Source organism: Ambystoma mexicanum, chromosome 9 (genome assembly GCF_040938575.1).
Source record: "Ambystoma mexicanum isolate Mex_15411 chromosome 9, UKY_AmexF1_1, whole genome shotgun sequence".
Taxonomy (NCBI): domain Eukaryota; kingdom Metazoa; phylum Chordata; class Amphibia; order Caudata; family Ambystomatidae; genus Ambystoma; species Ambystoma mexicanum.
This window is the reverse complement of record NC_090931.1, coordinates 336,812,702-336,831,438: the sequence shown is the minus strand read 5'-3', so window position 1 is coordinate 336,831,438 and position 18,737 is coordinate 336,812,702. Positions and strand designations below refer to the sequence as shown.

The 18,737-nt window shown below is 45.2% G+C and overlaps 1 protein-coding gene across 7 annotated transcripts in view; it reads left to right on the top strand.

Moving 5' to 3' along the window:
* Window positions 1–18,737, top strand: part of TAF1D (TATA-box binding protein associated factor, RNA polymerase I subunit D) — a 531,982-nt gene that overhangs the window by 19,490 nt on the left and 493,755 nt on the right. For 5 of the 7 annotated variants that reach the window (XM_069614757.1, XM_069614754.1, XM_069614755.1 and 2 more), the window contains exon 2: window positions 7,370–7,510. The exons of the other annotated variants lie outside the window; for them this stretch is intronic. The gene's annotated coding sequence lies outside the window, so the exon portion shown is untranslated. The remainder of the gene's footprint in view (window positions 1–7,369; window positions 7,511–18,737) is intronic. 7 annotated transcript variants of the gene reach the window in all.

Here is an 18,737-nt window from a genome sequence, read left to right as displayed (position 1 = left end):
TACTGGTTTAATTTTCTAATGCCTGTAGGATAGCTCGGCGAGTAAATGCACCTTCAGACGTGACCTTGGCGTAGCTTACATGTCATGGACCCAGTCCCAGTGAAATGGTGCAGCACGTTAAGGTACCAGTGGAAGACACCTTTGTTTAATCTCAGGTCCCTTATGTGGTAAATGAGCATATTTGGTTGAGTGACTACTGCAGAAATGTGTACAGTTTAAAAGATTAAAGATAAGGAGTTAAATAGCTTCCAGCTCCTCTCTATTTCGAACCCTGGGGAGGATTGCATATATAGCTAGCGCGAAACCTAAGGTTGGAGCGTGGGACAGGTTGATGAACAAGTATGAGGTGGGGTGGTTGGTGAGCTTGCTCATGCAAGTTTATTAAAACCATTATACATTATATTATAGTTAGTTCTTATTACAAGGAACCTCTACACTTTGGTCCGGACCTGAAGACCCTACTCTTCAGGAACAACTTGCCAACAGTTGTTCGCCCCACTCCACCCCTCTTCAGCTTCTCCGAACTCCCACATTACCACCACCTCTGAAACTCTCCCACTTGAAGAGTAATCCCTGCAGCTATTCTTTGGTTCCCAGATAGGTGGGCACTTTATGAATCTCATACATTATTATTAATAATAGTATTAATAAAATCCACTATGGACAGTTGCCCTAGGGGTTGATGGACTGATTTTAATAATCATTCCCCCTCTTGCACTACAACACATAAAATACAGCAGAGTCCCACCCAAAAAGAACATTTGGTCCATCTGTCACTCAGTCACTGGCATAGCAATAATCTCTGTGCCTGACAAACAATCCTCTGCATGACTTTTACAATGTTTTAAACAAGTCAACTCAGCTAGTTATTGAATATTCACCTAATTCTAATTCCTATTTGCATGCAATGTGAGGCTCTTTCTTCCGTGGGGCCTTGCAACCCAAAGCTCTTCGAAGCCATAGCGATGGGAGTATATGCTATACAAATAGCATAACATCAAATAACGGGGTATATTTTTAGCGTGGACCTAGCTTTGGAAGCAACGGAGCCCCTTTCCAAGTCATAGGGGGGGAAGTACGCAGTGAGGGAAGCAGAGATGCATGGTGAGGGGAGATGGCATACAAAGACACACAGCTCAAGGGGATTATAATATGTGTTCACGTTAAAGGAATCAAGGGCATGATTACTATTAACAACTATGGTATGCGCAGCCAGGGCGGGTACAGGCAATGCAATTTAATTCATTTGCATGCAAGGTCACTCTGCGGTAAAAGGGAGAAGAGCGGGGGTGATTGCGGTCACCTTGGCAAGGTTTCGTATTCAGGGTTACCTGGTGCACGGTGGGGGTCCTATGTTGCCTCAGCTAGGCTGTGCACCGGAGTGTCTGCCAACATAGGTCATTATCACTGTGGCAGGACTGTTAGTAGCATGTGCTGAAGCTGACGGGGAGCTCGCAAGGAGCAAAGGTGATCACATGCAGGATGAGGATACAAAGAAGTTACTAGGGAAGGAGGGTGGTTAGGAGCCTGGGAAGGGTTTTGCCATCATAGAATTGTAAGAGCATTGTAAGGAGTTTAGTGCTATGTCGCATACTCCTAAGGCGAGCACTTATGGGAGCGGTTATGAAGCTTGCCCTTCTTTTGCCATTACCTCTACGGGTGTCCTTATAATAGGTCACCCAAACAAGTTAAGGGGTCACTCGAAGTAGGTGCCACAGGCGGTCACACTCAACCACTTTAGTTGCCTCTGGAAGATTTGAGGTTGGTTACAGTTTAATTGCGTTAATATTATTATGTGCCATCTGCGTATGGATTCTCTATTTGTCACTAATAAAATGTTGTTTTCTATAAGGTATAAATATTTGTGGGCAACAAAACTGGGTACTCCTAGCTTACCCAGCAAGCACCTCGGGAGCAAGGAAGGAGGATGGTAATAAGGGGCCATGACGAAATTAACGTTTTCCTTTCTTCCTGGATTTGGGTCATTGGCCATTCGCTCATTGCAAGAGCAGCAGCGTGAGCAAGGAACAGGGACAGGACGCCAATTTGGACTGATACAAAAAATAATTATGTAGGGCAAGGGGTGGTTTGCCACGTGAGCACTGCTGGGGGTGTCCTGTTTAAGGACACCCAGCACTGCGAGTGCCCTGATGTGCTGCTAGTTAATTTGGGGGTTAACGATCTTGTATCCTTGGGGAGACGGATGCTCCTCCAAGGCATGCGTAAATCCCAATGCAATTTGGCAATTTCCTCCAGGGCACAGACCTACTCCGGTCCGAGGAGGACTGGGAGGTGAGCAATCTTCCAAGGGAATAGAGGAGTTGCAGAAAAAAATTCAATATCACTTGGGCACAGTTGGGAAAGTATGGGCATGAGCGGGATCAGGCCCCCCCTGAGTATGTCGAATACCCCGGGCTATATCTGGAAGGATAAGGTGCATTTGTCCGAAGTTGGGGTAGCAATATGGATTATGTAATGTAGGGATGCCTGGTAGAAAGTAGGTTGCAGGTAGCTATTTGGTAGAAGACCTCCCAAAGGGCTGCCTATAACTTACAGGTAATTGGCAAAGTTGTTCATTGGGATGCAAACGCCGCTAATTGGGGTCGGCGGGGGAATTGGCCCCAACCACAGAAACAAGCTAGCAGGCCGGGGGTGGGCTCCCCGATGATTAACGCTGCTGTTCTATGTTCGGTTGGCCCTTAGGGTACTAAATTTGCTGTTTACCATGGTGCCTGGTGCGTCTAACGGGTCAGGGCCATGTCCAGGTGACCGGGTGGGGAACTCACTGTCAGCAGTAACCAGCAGCGAGTCATGGCGGATGTTACATGGTGTATCCTGTTAGAAAAGTACTGTCGGGGAACCACAAGGGTACCGCGCAGCCAACAGTTTAGAAGTACGGCGCCCAGGGGTACACGACTCCTGGGCAGCCCCGAACAAAGGGGAGGGATAGGGGGTGTGGAAGACCTTACAACTCCATCATTGCGGGAGGAGGAGGCTAAGTGTATGATGTTACGAATGCTACAAGTATGAATTGGGAAGAAACTGACACACTGTCACACTGATCCCTCCCCGAACTAGCGTAAGCTCCCAGCCCACGACTATTGCAGCGGACTTTACTACACGAGGGCCACATCTAGATGTATCGCAAGGCTCACCTTTGTGACTGTATTTACCTCGCTGTTGCCCTGCAAATTGAATTAGCCTATTCTACTTCCTTTTGTAACTGTATTTGCTTCACTGCTGCTCTGCAAATTAAATTAGCCTATTCTACTACCTTTTGCAACTGTATTTGCCGCACTGCTGCCCTGCAAGTTGAATTAGCCTATTCTACTGCCTTTTGTAACTGTATTTGCCTTACTGTTGCTCTGCAAATTGAACTGGCCTATTCTACTGCTTCTTGTAACTGGAATTTGCCCTACCGATGCCCTTGTTAATCGAAATAGCCTATTCTGCTGCCTTCTGTATATGGAATGGGCCTTTTCTGTTACTTGAACTACTCACCCCCACTAGGCCCGTTCGCACAGGTTCAGGACTTAGTATCTGATTCTGACTTTTACCACCGTACCACAGATGCATACATCTACTACCGAACATACTGTGCTGCACCACACATATTACTAATTTTTACATCCTAGCCTCCGCATCACCACCAAGATGCGAGCATTGGGGCGACTCTTGCCGTCCCTTACTATACGATTAGCCTTCGCCTACATCCACATAATTCTAGCTCCTTAACACTCCTCGGCTCCCATCTTAAATCATGGCTTAACCCAAACAACTATGTGAAATCTCAACAGCCTCCCACTCTGGACACCCAACCATGTAACACTACTGCTAGAAATGATAGACTTCGCACTAGACTAGCCAAACTTTATGAACCATTAGCCAGATCTATCTCTACCTCAAATCGCAGGAAGGTCAAACCATTTACCAAAGTTTCTAACACCAGTGAAAAAAATCCACATAGTCTGCAGTCGGCATATAGGCCACGTACTCGCACCACCACCAATAACCAACCTACGGGAATCTCCTGCACCCCAATAGCCACCAGTTTAAACCTCAAAGCTGCTTTAATAAATGCCAGATCCCTGGTTGCACATGCCACTGAGATATCTGACCTTATCCAGACTGAAAACGATAATGTTTTGGCCATCATGGAATCCTGGCTACATGCTGCTGCAGGCCCTGCCCTTATGCTAGCTATTCCCGATGGATACACCATTCTAAGATCTGCTAGAACTGAAGCACATGAAGGAGGCCTAGCCCTCATTGTCAAAGCCAATCTCTCAATCAGACTAGCTCCTACCCTCGACATTAAATCATGTGAAAGTCTTACAGCAAAGCTATCTATTAACAACTCTCAGACTCTTACTATCCACCTAATCTATAGACCTCCAGGCCCTATGGGCACCTTCGAGGAGGACATTTCAACGATCCTGTCGAACGATCTAAAAAACTCCTCAGGAGTCATCCTATTAGGGGATATTAACCTGGGATTTAATGATCCTAAAGACTTGCATGCATCTAACGTGGCTAATATCCTAACTGAACTTGGTCTTACCCAGAGAGTGTTCCACCTGACCCATATCAAAGGGAGAATACTTGACTGGGTGGCAAACTATAACTGCAACGTCTCTATCTCGTCGATCTCCCCCCAGATCTGGACAGACCACCACCTCGTGACATCCTCCCTAGCAACCAATAGACCTCCCACCTCTCCCATCCAGTTGGCTCCACCCATACCAACTAGGAACAAAAAGAACATTGCTCCTGACAACTTACTCCCTCTGATTCTCCCCACACTTAATTATTTGTCTGAAAGCTTGGGCCCTGAGACATTAGTGGATGAGTACAACAAGATTATATCCACCTCCCTTGACTCAATTGCCCGATATAAAATGAGACCAAATAAGCCCAAAGCCCATCTCGATTCATACTACACACCACACCTGAAAAATATAAGCACTAAAAAGAGACAATGCGAGGTATCCTGGAGACTACTAGCTTCTGAGGAAAATAAAATTAACCTTAGGACTATAACTGCACTCTATAAGCGCGAAATACTCCTGGCTAAATGTGAAACCTATAATACCAGAATAGTACAAGCCAACTCAAGCACGAAGGAACTCTTTGTTATCTTGAAAGAATTAGAAACCCCAATCTCAGTGCCGGACAATTGCGTGAAAGATAAACCTTGGCGCTCCAACATACAGCAAGCATTGGCCAACAAAGTCACGAACCTACAAGCTAAAATTGCCAAGAAAAAAGCATCACTAACCCACACCACGTCCACTAAAATTCCACCCACACCTCCCAAAAATACTGCAGGCCCACCCCGCTTCAAGTTCTCCAAAGTCTCTTATCATCGAGACTGAAAAAATGATACTCTCGCTCAAACCATCAAATTGTCAGGGTGACCAATGCCCGGCCGAACTGATAATGGATGCAGCTAGAGACCTGGCCCCCTTCATCTCTAAACTCGTCAACGTCTCATTCTCCTCGGGCACTATACCAAGCAATCTTAAAGAATCTTGGGTGCTCCGCTTACTTAAAAAACAGACATTAGATCCGGCCATACCCACCAACTACCGACCGATCACAACAGTGCCATTTCTTCTGAAAATTATAGATGCACACAATGTAGTCATTAAACCAGGTGATCCGATCAGCCATTCTAGCATGCAGTGACAGCAGCTGGTCACCAAGTGACCAAAACTAAAAAGGAAAGGAGCACAATGATGTGTTCATAAAGCACTTTTGGTAGAGTGCGTTAAAAAGAATGTCAGGAAATGCCACCATGAAGCATATGAAATGGCTTGGCAGCCTGTTCCCCGCAATCGGCTTGAAATGCCCTGCATTGTCCTATATGCCCATCCGTGTGCATAGATTATTGTCCACCAATGCTGCAGTAAACTTGCTGAGTGCCACATATTACATACTAATGTCACAGTATATTGTACAGGGAGAGTATTTACACCCTAAAATTAATGAATGATGCCCGAGATTTAATTAGTAAATGACTATTAAAAACACGAGCACAGGTCGCCCTAAACTCTCAAGAGCACGCATGCCCCTGAGATTTTGATAGGACCTACCCAAATGAATGTCTACCTGCAGTATCCACCACATCAGCTGAGATGGATGAAACGCCCAGAAGCATCCATGTATGCATGCGGTGCCCTTACAAAACAAATGTAGCACAGTAAAGACAAGAGACATTGTAAGTGGAACTCGATCACTTCAACCCAGTCCACCGCTGCATTGTAACAGCACATTTCATGCACAGTCTCCCTGGAATTACACATACCGACTTGGACTTTTCCGGAATGAAATCCACTGTAATGCAGAAATATGTGCCAAAAAATAATTGGCTTGCCAATGAGTGCAGGCAGTGGAGGCTTTAAGACCGTGCAGGACACACAAGTAAAAGACATGAAAGTTCCATTCACATTTAGCATGTGGTCATCAAAGGCCAAATCATTGTACAGGTCATATGCGGACTGCCTGGTGCAGTCATAGCAAAAGTTGCCAGTACACACACGTGGATGGCGTCGCCCCCAAGGTCAAGGCTTTCTTGGCTGACCCCTCTGCTTTTGTGGTTGCTGCTCCTGTTGCTGCTGTTGCTGCAGCTCTGGTTCTCAAAACGGCATTCATATTGGAGTGGAAAACGACCCATGTAGCTCATCTGGTCCTGAACCACCCTCATAGGTTGAAAGGTTGCCACTTGCCAGAACCACGAGTTGAAGTTCCTGCACCATATTAGAAACTTACAGGTTTTCATAAGTTTGCCAGCTTCCATGAACCCAGGCTGGCCTTCCTTTTGTCCAGACAGTTCAGGAGCAGGTTTGAGTGGTGGAGTGCCAAATGCGCCATGGCCGGAAATTACCTCAGGCAACTTCAAACCAGGCTTTGTTTTAATAACAATAACTTGCATTTATATAGCGCTACGATCTGAGCGCTGCTTATTACCCACGGTGTGTGGTTTGAAGATACTGAACACATTGGAGGTGTCGCTGAGGAAGCTGCGTGGGGAACAAAATGTCACGACCTCAAACGGAGAGGCCCTGCCTTGTACACGCATTTTAGAGAGACGTGAACAGCTGGGACCGCGGTTTGGTTTGCTTTTTCTGATTTGGTTTTCCTAAGTTTGTTAAGTTTGCTTCTATTAATATGCTTGCTTTTTCCTGCTGTCTGACGCTTAGGTCCTTGGGTGGCTTTGTGTCTGGGCTTCTGGGATTGCGTCTGCTACTTAAGTCCTCCATACAAAATTTAAGTCCTGGCCACTACATTTCTTCAAAAAATGTTAGCTTAAGAGGCCTTTGATGGGCAAGTAGTTAAGCTTAACAAGATCATTTTCCACTATTTGTAGACGAAGAGAAAAGATGACGAAAGAAGAGACTTAAGCAGTGAAACTCGGGTGCCTGAAGAAAGCAAATCCAGAGCTTATTTTCTATTACTTACAGCCAAATTTTCTCACACAGGAAAGCGGTCAAATTACACAGCATATTAAGTGAGTACATTTGATTAACAGAATGGCATATATTTTGCAATCCTCTTCTGTCCCGATCCTGTGTGTTATTTTGGGTGGAAGAGGATTACTGTTTTTATTTTTATTTTGTGCACACTCCCCATCATACTTTCCTATTTCATGTTCTTTCAATGACCCCTGGATGTCCCAGTACTTTTGGCATTTTTCTTTAATAATAATGTGCCCCTTTGGGTTATGCTCAAAGGTTTGAAAAAATAACATGATCCTATGCATGCTTATTATGTTTAGGGGCACTCCGATATAAAGATTTTGGCCTGGACTCACGTTGTGGTGAGATACTTTAATTTCATACATTTGTAATGCACAGAAAGGCCGGGTAGGCTACACTGCACCTGTGCGTAAGTGGAAAGATGTAATCACGCAAGCTGACGGAGAAGCCAGCAAGCCAGAGGAACATAAGCAAACCATGAGACAGTAAGGCTTTCGCAAAGGAAGGCATGACATGACATGAGATGATTCTCATTTACAAAGGGAGCATGTCACATTAGCAGGGACCAAGGACAAAAACAACACCTGTCCCCCTAAACGTAAATCTTGAATTTGGGGTGATCGATCAGCAAATGAAGATTTCCACAGCTAAGCAGTCTGGAAGGACAATGCAATGTGTACATACGGGCCATTATTTCTGTAAGAGCTGTGAAGAACCGGAAGGTGTTTCACTGCTCAGTCCCCGGGGATCCCTTATTCAGGTGGCCCGGGAAGGGCCATAGTTATTTTATCCCGACCCTGGGGGTGGACAAGCGAGGGAGGAGCACCTGGGTAGGGGATACTCTGGGGAGTGGGATGGAACACCTGAAGGTGAGACATGGTATCCCCCATTTCCTGACAGCTGTTTACCCCACATTTCCGCTACCTTTATGGGATACTACAACTCCCATAATCCCCTCACCCCCTTTAACAGCCCAACTACTGAGACAAGGAATAGGAAGACTGAGACTGAAGATTACCACTATTTTTTTTAAATGTTATTATTATTAAGCATATTTTTAGTTTACAATTTAAACTTTTTTATGCTTCGTAATTGATTACATAAAAGAAAAAAAACGACTTTTCCATATACAAGGTGAATAAAAGGTTTAAATGGGAGAGTAAAAAAAAAGAGAAAAAGAAGAAAATAAAAAAGAAAAGGAAGTAAATAGATCCTCGGTTATGAAACAACAACACAGAGTATACTGTAACAGATAAAAGAATACTGTCGAGAAAAGATAGAAGATGGCTTATTTCAAAGTTAATTCATCATTGTCTTTTACTCGCATTGTGTAAAATAATGACTTGTTCTCTACTTCACAAGCTTGTCAAGAATATCCCTTGAGAATGCTAGTAATGCCACTGTCACAGAAATTCTTTTTCCTTGAATCAAGATTTTCCATACTTCTTTGGGTGTCCTGCTGGTTAAATCATTTAGGAATTTCCCAAAATGTTTTAATCTTAGTTCATTCAATACTTGGCATTGTATCATGAGGTGAAGCAGAGATTCAAATGGCTCAGAACAGAGTCTACATGAATAATTACGCTCCCTATTGGTAATCCATCTCTCTTACTTCCTTTGAGGGAAACAAGTTTAAACTGAGTCGCATAAATTGATGCTTAAGCGCAGCCGCTGGGAACTTCTGTATGTAGTCAGGGATCGTACCTCTTTTTCTGCAGGGAGTACCTATTGCCCCTCTTATTTTGGAGGAGATGATCCGGTCTTCTGTGGTGATCCAGTCAAGGTTCTATAGTTTTTTCATGACATTGCCTGGGTTCACTAACAGCACTTCTTCCAAGAGACCCAAGTTCTGTAGTATAGCTGTACAAATGCTTCTCCAATCAAACAAGGGCTTTACATGACTTTTCCTCAAGGCTCAGTTCAGTACTTCAAAACCACCTTCCCCAGGGGGACTCAAGCATTTCCTTAAGAAAGTTAGTGTTCTCCATTCCATTACTGCATGGAGTGATGTCAAACCAAGCTCTCTCCGTATAATTTCAATCGGAAGGGTGTGAGGCATGTTGAGAACCTTCCTCCAGAAGATGCCCTCGACTTTTTGCCGTGCTAACGCTGCTAACATTAGTTGTGTTTCTGCGCCATATGTAAGTATTGGCATTACTTTGAGCTTGTAAAACTCGATGACTGGAGATAGAGAGAACTTACAGTACCTTTGCTTGATGATTCTGACTTGAGTAGCCAAATTCCTAGCTTTAGATTTTAATGCTGTCAGGCCAAAGGAATCATTGATGCTGTTATTCAACGATAATCCAAGGTACATCATTTCTGCCACTTCTGGGACTTTCTCTTTTAGCATAATGCATCTCACTGGCATTACCTAACGTTAGAATCTTTGATTTTTTTGTATTTATCGTTGGCATCAACATAAGTGGCGAGTGCGTCTGTCGTTGTATACCTATCTCCGTTTGGTCTATAACAGGAGATCATCTGCATAGAGGAGTCTGCTCACAGCTGTTCCTGTTATCCGCGGTGGAAAGCATCTCACGTTAGTGAAAACCTCTTCTATGTCTGAAATGTAGAGATTAAAGATTGTCTGGGCCAGTCTACAGCCTTGCTTTATGCCCTTGGATGTAGATATTTCACCAGATAGAGTCCCCCTTTTGTCAAGTCTAACTCTGATTGTGGTCAAAGTGTGAAGTAATTCCAAAGCCTCTCTTAGATGGATTGGGCATCCCCATTTTTGCAATTTTGACCAGAGTATTTTCCTGTCTACTGAATCAAATGCGTGTGCCAAGTCTATAGAAGCGATGTACATTTTTCTGTTCTTAGTAGCTTTTACACTGCATTTGAAAAGGTTAATCAGAAATCGATTTAGGGCAGTGCCTGTACCCTTTTTGAACCCTGACTGCCAGGGATCCTGGTGTTTTGTAGCCACACTCCAGGTTTTAGTTTTCTCAGGAGAATTGCTGAGAACAATTTTCCCACTACATCAAGAAGTGCGATAGGCCTATAGTTGGTAGGATCTGACCTATCGCCCTTCTTGTAGATGGGTACCACAATCGATTTAGTCCATGACCGGGGTATTGTTTTTTTGGCTTGAATTTTTGCAAATAATAGACTACCATGAAGTCTGCCAGAAGTCCATGTCTTTTTTTAAGTATAACATTGGTGAGGCCGTCTTGCACTGGGGCCCTCAAGCTGCTAGATTTTTTTTTTATCTGGTCAACTATTTCTTCCCTGTCGATTCCAAAAGAACTAACACTGTTAATTTCTGTCACCGGCCTTGAAACAGGATCTCCCTAATTGTGAAACAATCTACCATAATGGTTTTCCCATACCCTTGAAGGTACTGAGTTACCAAGTAGGGCATCCTGAGGAGGAGTTAAGGCGTTGAACATCTTCCACATTCCAGCTGTGTTCTTTGTTGCTAGAAACTTTAACATATTTTCGTCGTCCAGTTGAAATAATCTACTTCTATGAAGTTTTACCCAGTTTTTAAGCGATTGCGTGCCCCGTCTAAATACCTCGGCGGATATAAGATTTTGAAGTTTTTTGTGGGTCTGATGTAGTTTAACGCCTTCTTCCCGTTAGCCACTTCTTGGTTAAATACGTGTTTTACTACGTATTCTCTTCTGTTTCCAAAGCCTCTTTTAACTTCAAATGATTTTAGGACCAGTGGGTAATCCAAAATTGAGCTAGAGTTTCCTACTTTATCTTTGATGAGTCCTGTTGTTGAGAGTTTCATGTTATGTTACCTGAACTTGTAGAGCGCACGGTCGCCCGGGGGCATCATGGCGCTGGTGAGGAAGCTAACAAACAAGAAGAACAGTAATAGTCAGAGAGTTAGAATAAAGTAGTTTTGAGGGCTTTCCTGAAAGCCAAATGGTTGGAGATAGACTTGAGTGGCAGTGGGAGGGTGTTCCACAGCCTTGCCGCAGCAATGGAAAAGGCTCTGCCACCGAGTCTTTCCCGGTTATACTTAGGAACCACCAAAAGATTGGAGTTCAGGGAACGAAGGTTGCGTTCTGGGATATACCGAACAAATTTGGTTTGAAGAAACTCAGCACCTAGGCCCTGGATAGCTCGGTGGACAATACACAGTGACTTGAACTTAACTCGCTGGGCCACTGGGAGCCAGTGGAGTTGACGAAGCACTGGCGAGATATGAGCTCCATAGGGGGAACCTGTGGCCAGTCTAGCTGCCAGGTTCTGTATACGTTGGAGACGTTGGAGAAGGCCCGTCGGCTGAGCGAGGTATAAGGAATTGCAATAGTCCAACCGTGAGAGGACTAATGCAGCTACCACAGGAGGACGCATAGCCTCTGGGATCATAGGGAGGACCTTCTTAAGTATCCTAATCTGGTGATGGGCGGATTGGCAGACCATAGAGACCTGATTAGTCATGGACAGGGAGGTGGAAAGAATGACTCCTAAATTCTTTACTTTGCCCACTGGATAAGGCAGAGGGCCCAATGAAGTAGGCCAAAAAGCAGGGGTCCATAGTGACGGGCAGGGAGGACAACCCACCAGCATCACCTCAGTTTTGTCGCCATTAAGCTTGAGCCAGTTTTGGTCCATCCAGACACCAACTGATGTCAAACAGTCATGAAGAGAAGCTGAGACCTTGATATGATCCTGATCCAAACGGATCAGGATTTGAGTATCATCCGCGTAGGAATAACAGTTAAGTCCATACGAACGGATAAGGCAGACCAGCGCCCATATGTAAATATTGAATAGAATAGGGGAAAGAGAGGATCCCTGGGGAACACCGCAGGTGAGGGTACAAGGGACAGAAAGGAAAGGGGGCATAGCAAGGGTCTGAGTGCGGTCTGCAAGAAAAGAGGTGAACCAGGCCAGGACTGATCCAGAGATCCCGATTTGTGCTAGACGTGAGAGGAGAATAGGATGGTCCACTGTATCAAATGCAGCGGACAGATCCAGCAGAATCAAAGCTCCAACTCCACCTGCGTCCGCAAGTCTAGACATGTCATCTTGCACTGAGACAAGCACACTCTCCGTTCCCCTTCCTGGCCTGAAACCTGCCTGGGCAGGATTAAAGATCTTAGAGGATTCCAGAAAGGAGGAGAGAAGGGGCGTGACCAGAGATTCCAAGAGTTTAGACAAGAACGGGAGCAGGGATATGGGGCGAAAATTAGAGGGGATAGTAGGGTCAAGGGACGGCTTCTTAAGCAGGGGAATAACCCTAGCAGATTTGAGTTCCGGCGGAACAAGGCCAGACTGGCATGAGTTATTTATAGCCACTGTGACGTCAAACAGAATGTCTGGGGCAATAGACTTCATCATACTTGCCGGAATGGCATCCTCTGGAGAAGAGGACTTAATTTTAAGAATCGCTGCTAGAACCTCTGCCTCAGTGAATAGAGGAAAGGTGGACCAGCTGGCAGGGGGGTCAGTGAGGGTGAGTGGCACAAAGCTAGTAGTGCCGGAAGGTTGCATAGCGAGAGATTTGGCATTGTTAGATCGTATCACATCGATTTTCGTAATAAAAAACGATGCCAGGTCATTGCATAACTTTTGCGATGGTTTAACCATCGAGGTGAGGGGTTCAGAAGAGGAGAGTGATTGAACAACAGAAAATAGTGTTTTGGGTTTACATAGAGCACTTTCAATTTGTTGAGCGAAATAAGTGGCTTTAGCCAGCTTGACATTGGCTAGGTAGGTGGAAAGACTGAGCTTGTACAAGTCTTTAAGCAAAGGGTCATAACTAGCCCGCCATTTGCGTTCGGCTTGTCTGAGTAGCAGGCGGGCGCTTTTTAGCTGATCAGTAAACCAGGGCTGGGAGAGTAATCTCCGACTCTGGGTAAGTTTAGATGGAGCGAAAACATTTGCGGCGAATAGCAGCGATGTTGAGAGCGTGGATAAAGATACCGGTCCCAAGGAGGCGCACTCAGCAACGATACAGGCACCAAGTGCCTTAGGGTCAGCTGATCGCCAAGAGCGGAGTAACGTCTTGGGAGGGAGAGCTTTACAGACAGGGGTGGCTAGAATAAACGGGCATGAAATCAAATGGTGATCAGACCAAGTCACTGGCTCAATAAGGCCAGGGCCAAGTAAAGCATCATTGGCAAATACCATATCTACAGTATTTCCATGCAGATGGGTGGGTGCTTGGATCAGTGGACAGAAATGAAGATCAGAGAGGCTATCCAAAAGCAAGTTTAATTCATCTGATCTTGGAGGATTAAAATGCAAATTAAAATCACCTAATACCACAAGATTGGTATGCTGCAGGTTTAGGGCGGCAATAAGGTCAGCTAAGTCCTTCCCAAAAGTTCCCATAGAGCCTGGGGGGCGGTAAATAAGCAGGAGGTGGGTGGCACATGATGTCGATAACTCACATCGACAAAGGAGGGCTTCCATATTAAGTGTATGCGGGCAAGGTATCTGGCTAACCATGTACTTGTCTCTGAAAATAACTGCAATGCCTCCACCGCGCTTGGGGGGCGGGCGATCATAGTGAGTGATGCGGTAGTTGGGGGGGAGGGCTTGCACTACCGTGGGTGCCGAGCTCGGTGTCAGCCAAGTTTCAGTTAGGCATAAAAAAGCTGGTTGCCTATTTGTTAACAGGTCCCAGATTTCACCCGAGTGAGCAGGAAGGGACCTTGTGTTAAGCAGGCACAGAGTGGGGGTATCCAGCGTGGGCTCACTGCTATGAGTACTTCTGGTAGGGGAGGGGGTGGGTGGGACTGTGTTGTGGTTCCAGCCAATTGGCCACCTGGTGTTGGGGTGGGCCAGAGAAATTAGAAAATTTCTATCTAAGTAGCCCTTCCGGCACGTCCCCGCACGGACGGGCACAGACGGGCTTGCCTTAAGCGCGCCTTTGGCGCGCTGGCGGCGCGCCCGCTGCGCGGGCGGCCGATCCAGCACATAAGTGCCTGGAGCGGGATGAAAACGAGGCGGGAGGCGGAGGCTGAGCCCAGGGCAAAGAAAGAGGACTGGTGGGTCGTCTGAGCCCGGAGGGTTCCCTCAGCACTGCCGGAAGAAAATGCAGTCACTCGGAGCCTTCAGTCATTCAATACCTTCATCCATCCAAGCACGTTAAAACACACTGCTGCACAATTGTTATGCCAGAACAGCAACAATGAAATCACATAAATCAATAGCACTATACTTTAAACAAATAGTTAGAATAGTTGAAAATGGTTAAAAACCGATTTTAGGAACTGTCCTCGAGTGGAGCAGCTTCCTCAATCCTTGCTTCCTATGCCGTGGTGATGATATCTTGCTTGTCCTGTAGGCATTATGATTTTACAGCCAAAGTTGCTGCTAGGTAACTCCAATCCTCACCAATCAGATCTTGATTCTTTTTTACCAGTGTGAGTGGGGTTTTCTTTCATACTGCCAGGTCTATCATTCGTGACCTGTCTGAGGGGCTGAGCTTTATGCCCCCCTGTGGCCCAACCAGTGCCTTCCACTTTTGAGCATTTTTTGCCAAACATGTCCTAGGACGAGCTTAGAACTACCTCCTGTTCCTTATGCCATCTGGTTTGGTCATCCAGCCTGTTTCTAGAAGTGAACTTGCTTGCATCCTTTTCTTTCAAACTAAATCCCAAAGCCATTGGTCTCGCACCCTCTTTGTCCAGAAGGTGATTCACTCTAGGTTGTAGGATGTTGATTACTACTGGATCCAGCCGATATTCATCAGGGAACTCGATCAGATGCAGATCCTTTGATTTGATTGTTTTCAGTTCCGGGACACTTTGTATAAGCCTCGTTAAATTCAACCTATTTAGAATCAATATGTCGTCCATTTGCAGCACCCTCTCCAGATTATATTTATAAGTATTGTTCTTGGCTTGATGGATAGGTTTTGTTGTAACAATGAGACTCTCATTTTCCTTGAATACTATCCGGTCTACAGGTACCAGGGCTTTCTCTCCGCTTCCTGTATAGTCCTTCCTTTTCTGAACAAGTCTCTTGTATTCATCTCTTAGAGGTTGGTCTGGGTTCTTCAGGTCATTTAGTGTCCCGGGTGTCCCTATGCGATGGGAGGGTAATAGTGAGATTGCTACCTTTTCTTGAAGGTGCGCTTAAAACTACTTTAAAATCATGTCATTATCAGAATTTACTGCGTGTGTCTTATCTGGTCTTTCAAAAACGTCCACTTTAGGTGGGTTTGTTATGTTACGAACACTGGGCATGACTTTTTTTTAGTTGAAGCTTAGCTGTTTTGGCTCAAACCCCCGTTCCAGTCAGCAGAGGTTTTACCAGTGTATTTTTCACCACACCTTTTCTCCTTTAAAGCAATTCTTTTTGTTTGCGGCGAGTCTTTTTCTCTAACTCCATCGGATTCTCCTCGTCCCAATTTACTGAAGATGTTGTAGGTCTTTGACAGTGGTTGGGGGGACGATTCTTTCTGTTTAGAGTCTGCTGTTTCACTCGATTGTGTGTTTATGCCAGATATTTTAGCATTCTATGGGGTAATCCCAGGATGTGGTGAAAATGTTACCAAATCCTTGCTCCTCAGTAGTTGATCTGTACCCGGCTCTTCTTCCAGAAGTATTATTTCTTCCACATTACTTTTACTATTTTGGAATTTATTTTTCTCACCAATAGGTAAAGAGCCATCAGGATTGGCCAATAGTCGTTGTTCGTATTGAGGGCCATCTTTACTGGAATCATCCACCAATAGCTGATTTTTAGCGTGTGTTGGTGGTAAAGCTTTCCGATCTTGTTCTTTCTTTATGCCGAATTATTGGGTCAATTATACTTTTGAGGATGTCAGTAATTTGTTCTGTGTTTTTTGGAAGGGCAGTAATGAATCCTTCCACGTAAATTAATTTGGTGTGAAGCATGGCAATCACAGTAGTCCGATATTTAAGTTGAACGTTTTGATTTTCAATGAGCTTCATAAAGGGGGGCATTGTTATGGAAAAGGCTATCATCTTTGCATCAATGTTGTTGTTAGAGGTATTTTCTCCCTTTTTCTTGTTCCACCTGGGAAGCTACTAGATCCATTAACAGATCTTTGTCTGTTGGGAGGGAACATGAGTCAATAGGTGACAGCCTTTGAGGTTTATTTGTTGAAGAATGATTATTTATTACAGCGTTTGAGGTTTTTTTCCCTGTATTTGTAGGGTCCTGTTTCGTAAATTTTTCTCTAGCAGTAATTCCCCCCCCCCAAATTCTAAGATCTGTATCAATATTTGTTGTTTGCATTGAGGGTACGGATGTAGTATCTTCAGGTTGCTCTCCAGTATTGGCCCCCTTCCTGTACCCGTTTCATGACAGGACATGTGTAAACTCCGTAGATGCAGCATTCGGTCGTGATCCCTTTAGACCCTGACTCACTGTGTCTGCTGATATTGTTATTTCAATAACACTTTGCGCGATCAACAATTTTGTCTGGGTGGGGAGGACCTTACTACTTCCCGAGTTCCTACAGGAGAACCGAAGAAGATGAGGCAAACAGGATGCCAAAGTTACCAGTTCAACATTCTAGAGGTTATTCAGGAGCAAGTCTGTGTCAGTCAGGGTCAGATCCAAAAGGAAATGAAATCTCCAGTTTGACGATCCAAGGGGAAGAAAACAAGATGACATATCCACATGAATATCCAAGGTTCCAAACAGGAAGGACCAGGAGCCGATGCACAGAAGCCAAATGGTTCCCACAATGAGGCAAAACAGCAAAGCAAAACATGAGCCGAGAAGCAAGGACCCACGGCATCTGTTGGGCTATTTCCATGATTCGTGTCATCTACTGCTACGGAATTGGCCCTTCCGACGTTGTGCTTGATGGTGTGTTTGCCATTTGGACGCCTGGTAGCCATTCCTGCACCCGCGAGCGATACTGTGAAAGTAAGCCGCGCCGAGGCCTGCAGAGCTTGACAGAGTGCCAAGGTACAGGAGTGACCTGTTATGAATCCTGTGAAAGCCAAGGACCATGACGGACCAGTTGTGAATCATGAAAGAAGGTGAGGTCTGTGCTAAAGACCTGTTGTGAATACTATAAAACCAAAAAGGCTAAGAAGAGCCTACAACTAGAAGTCTAACACTGGGAGAATACTTGAGAGTACAAGGTGAAAACAGAACGGCCTACAGGGGGACAAGGCTGAGTAACTGCTAAAAGAACCTTCCCAGACGATTGTGGGTTGTTGTTTAGGATAGAGATGGACATTTGAAGAGTAGGTTGTGACTTTTGCTTTGGGCCACATTTTTCAACATGTGCTTTCTTAACTTGGAGTATTTTGAAAGCTAACAACTTCTAAAGATGTATTGGAACCTTCAATTGCCCATCATTATTTGACTTTTGTTCATAAAATAGGGTGACTTAGGTGGAGACATGGACTTTTTAGAACAGGTTAAAGAACTTTGATCTTTGTGTTGCAATCAGAACCACTGATGTTTTCAACACATTGAAGGAAACATCTGTTTTAGTTCAACCCCCTGGAATCTATAGGTGCTTCCCCAACCTTTGTAAATACCCTTGTGTCCACTTCACATGAGTTGCTTGACTTGCTAGGTCCTACCATAAGTGGTGTCAGAAGTGGGATTACCGAGCTTGAAACAATGGTCCTCATTGCAAGTGTGCCTGCTGGAGTTGCTTTGCCCGGCAGGTCTGACCCTGCCGGGCACAGCGGCCACGGTAGGCAGACTTTCACCGAAGCACCGGCACCATTATTAATGGTGCCGGTGCTTCCGTGTTCCCCACTCCCATAGAGTTCTATGGGACTCTATGGGTATGGGGAACAACATTTTACCGGCGCCTGACTTCCCAGACTGCTGGGTTAGTAATGCCCCAGTGTTTCCGGCAAGCCAGGCGCCGGTAAAATGTACAAGTCCGGCGGCCACCTGCCGGTTTTACCGGCACGGTTACTGCCGGACTTGTAATGAGGCCCAATGATTCCAGTCTGCACACCATCAAGTAATGCGACGCTCGAGGTAATCCTGTCCTCCCCAGTCTTTGTGAGCCACTCCCGGCTCAGCTGACTTAGATCTGTATAGCACTGAAACCTGGGTCGTCAGGAAGATGTGCCACCATCAAGACCGTCGCCTACAGATTGAACTCCCCACGTATACGAGAGAACAGACTCAGAAAAGGGCCTTGTTTCGTTACATTCCTAAGATGTGGAGGGCAGAGTTCTAGATGTAGCCTACCGGGTTGAAGTACAAATAATACTAGCCAATGACAATAACATTCATATGGGGGACGGTAATGCAGAACTCCTCTGGGAGCTTATCACTTACTCAGAGGTTCACGCAGTCCATGCTGAGTACAGGTGGGTTTGGATCAACATC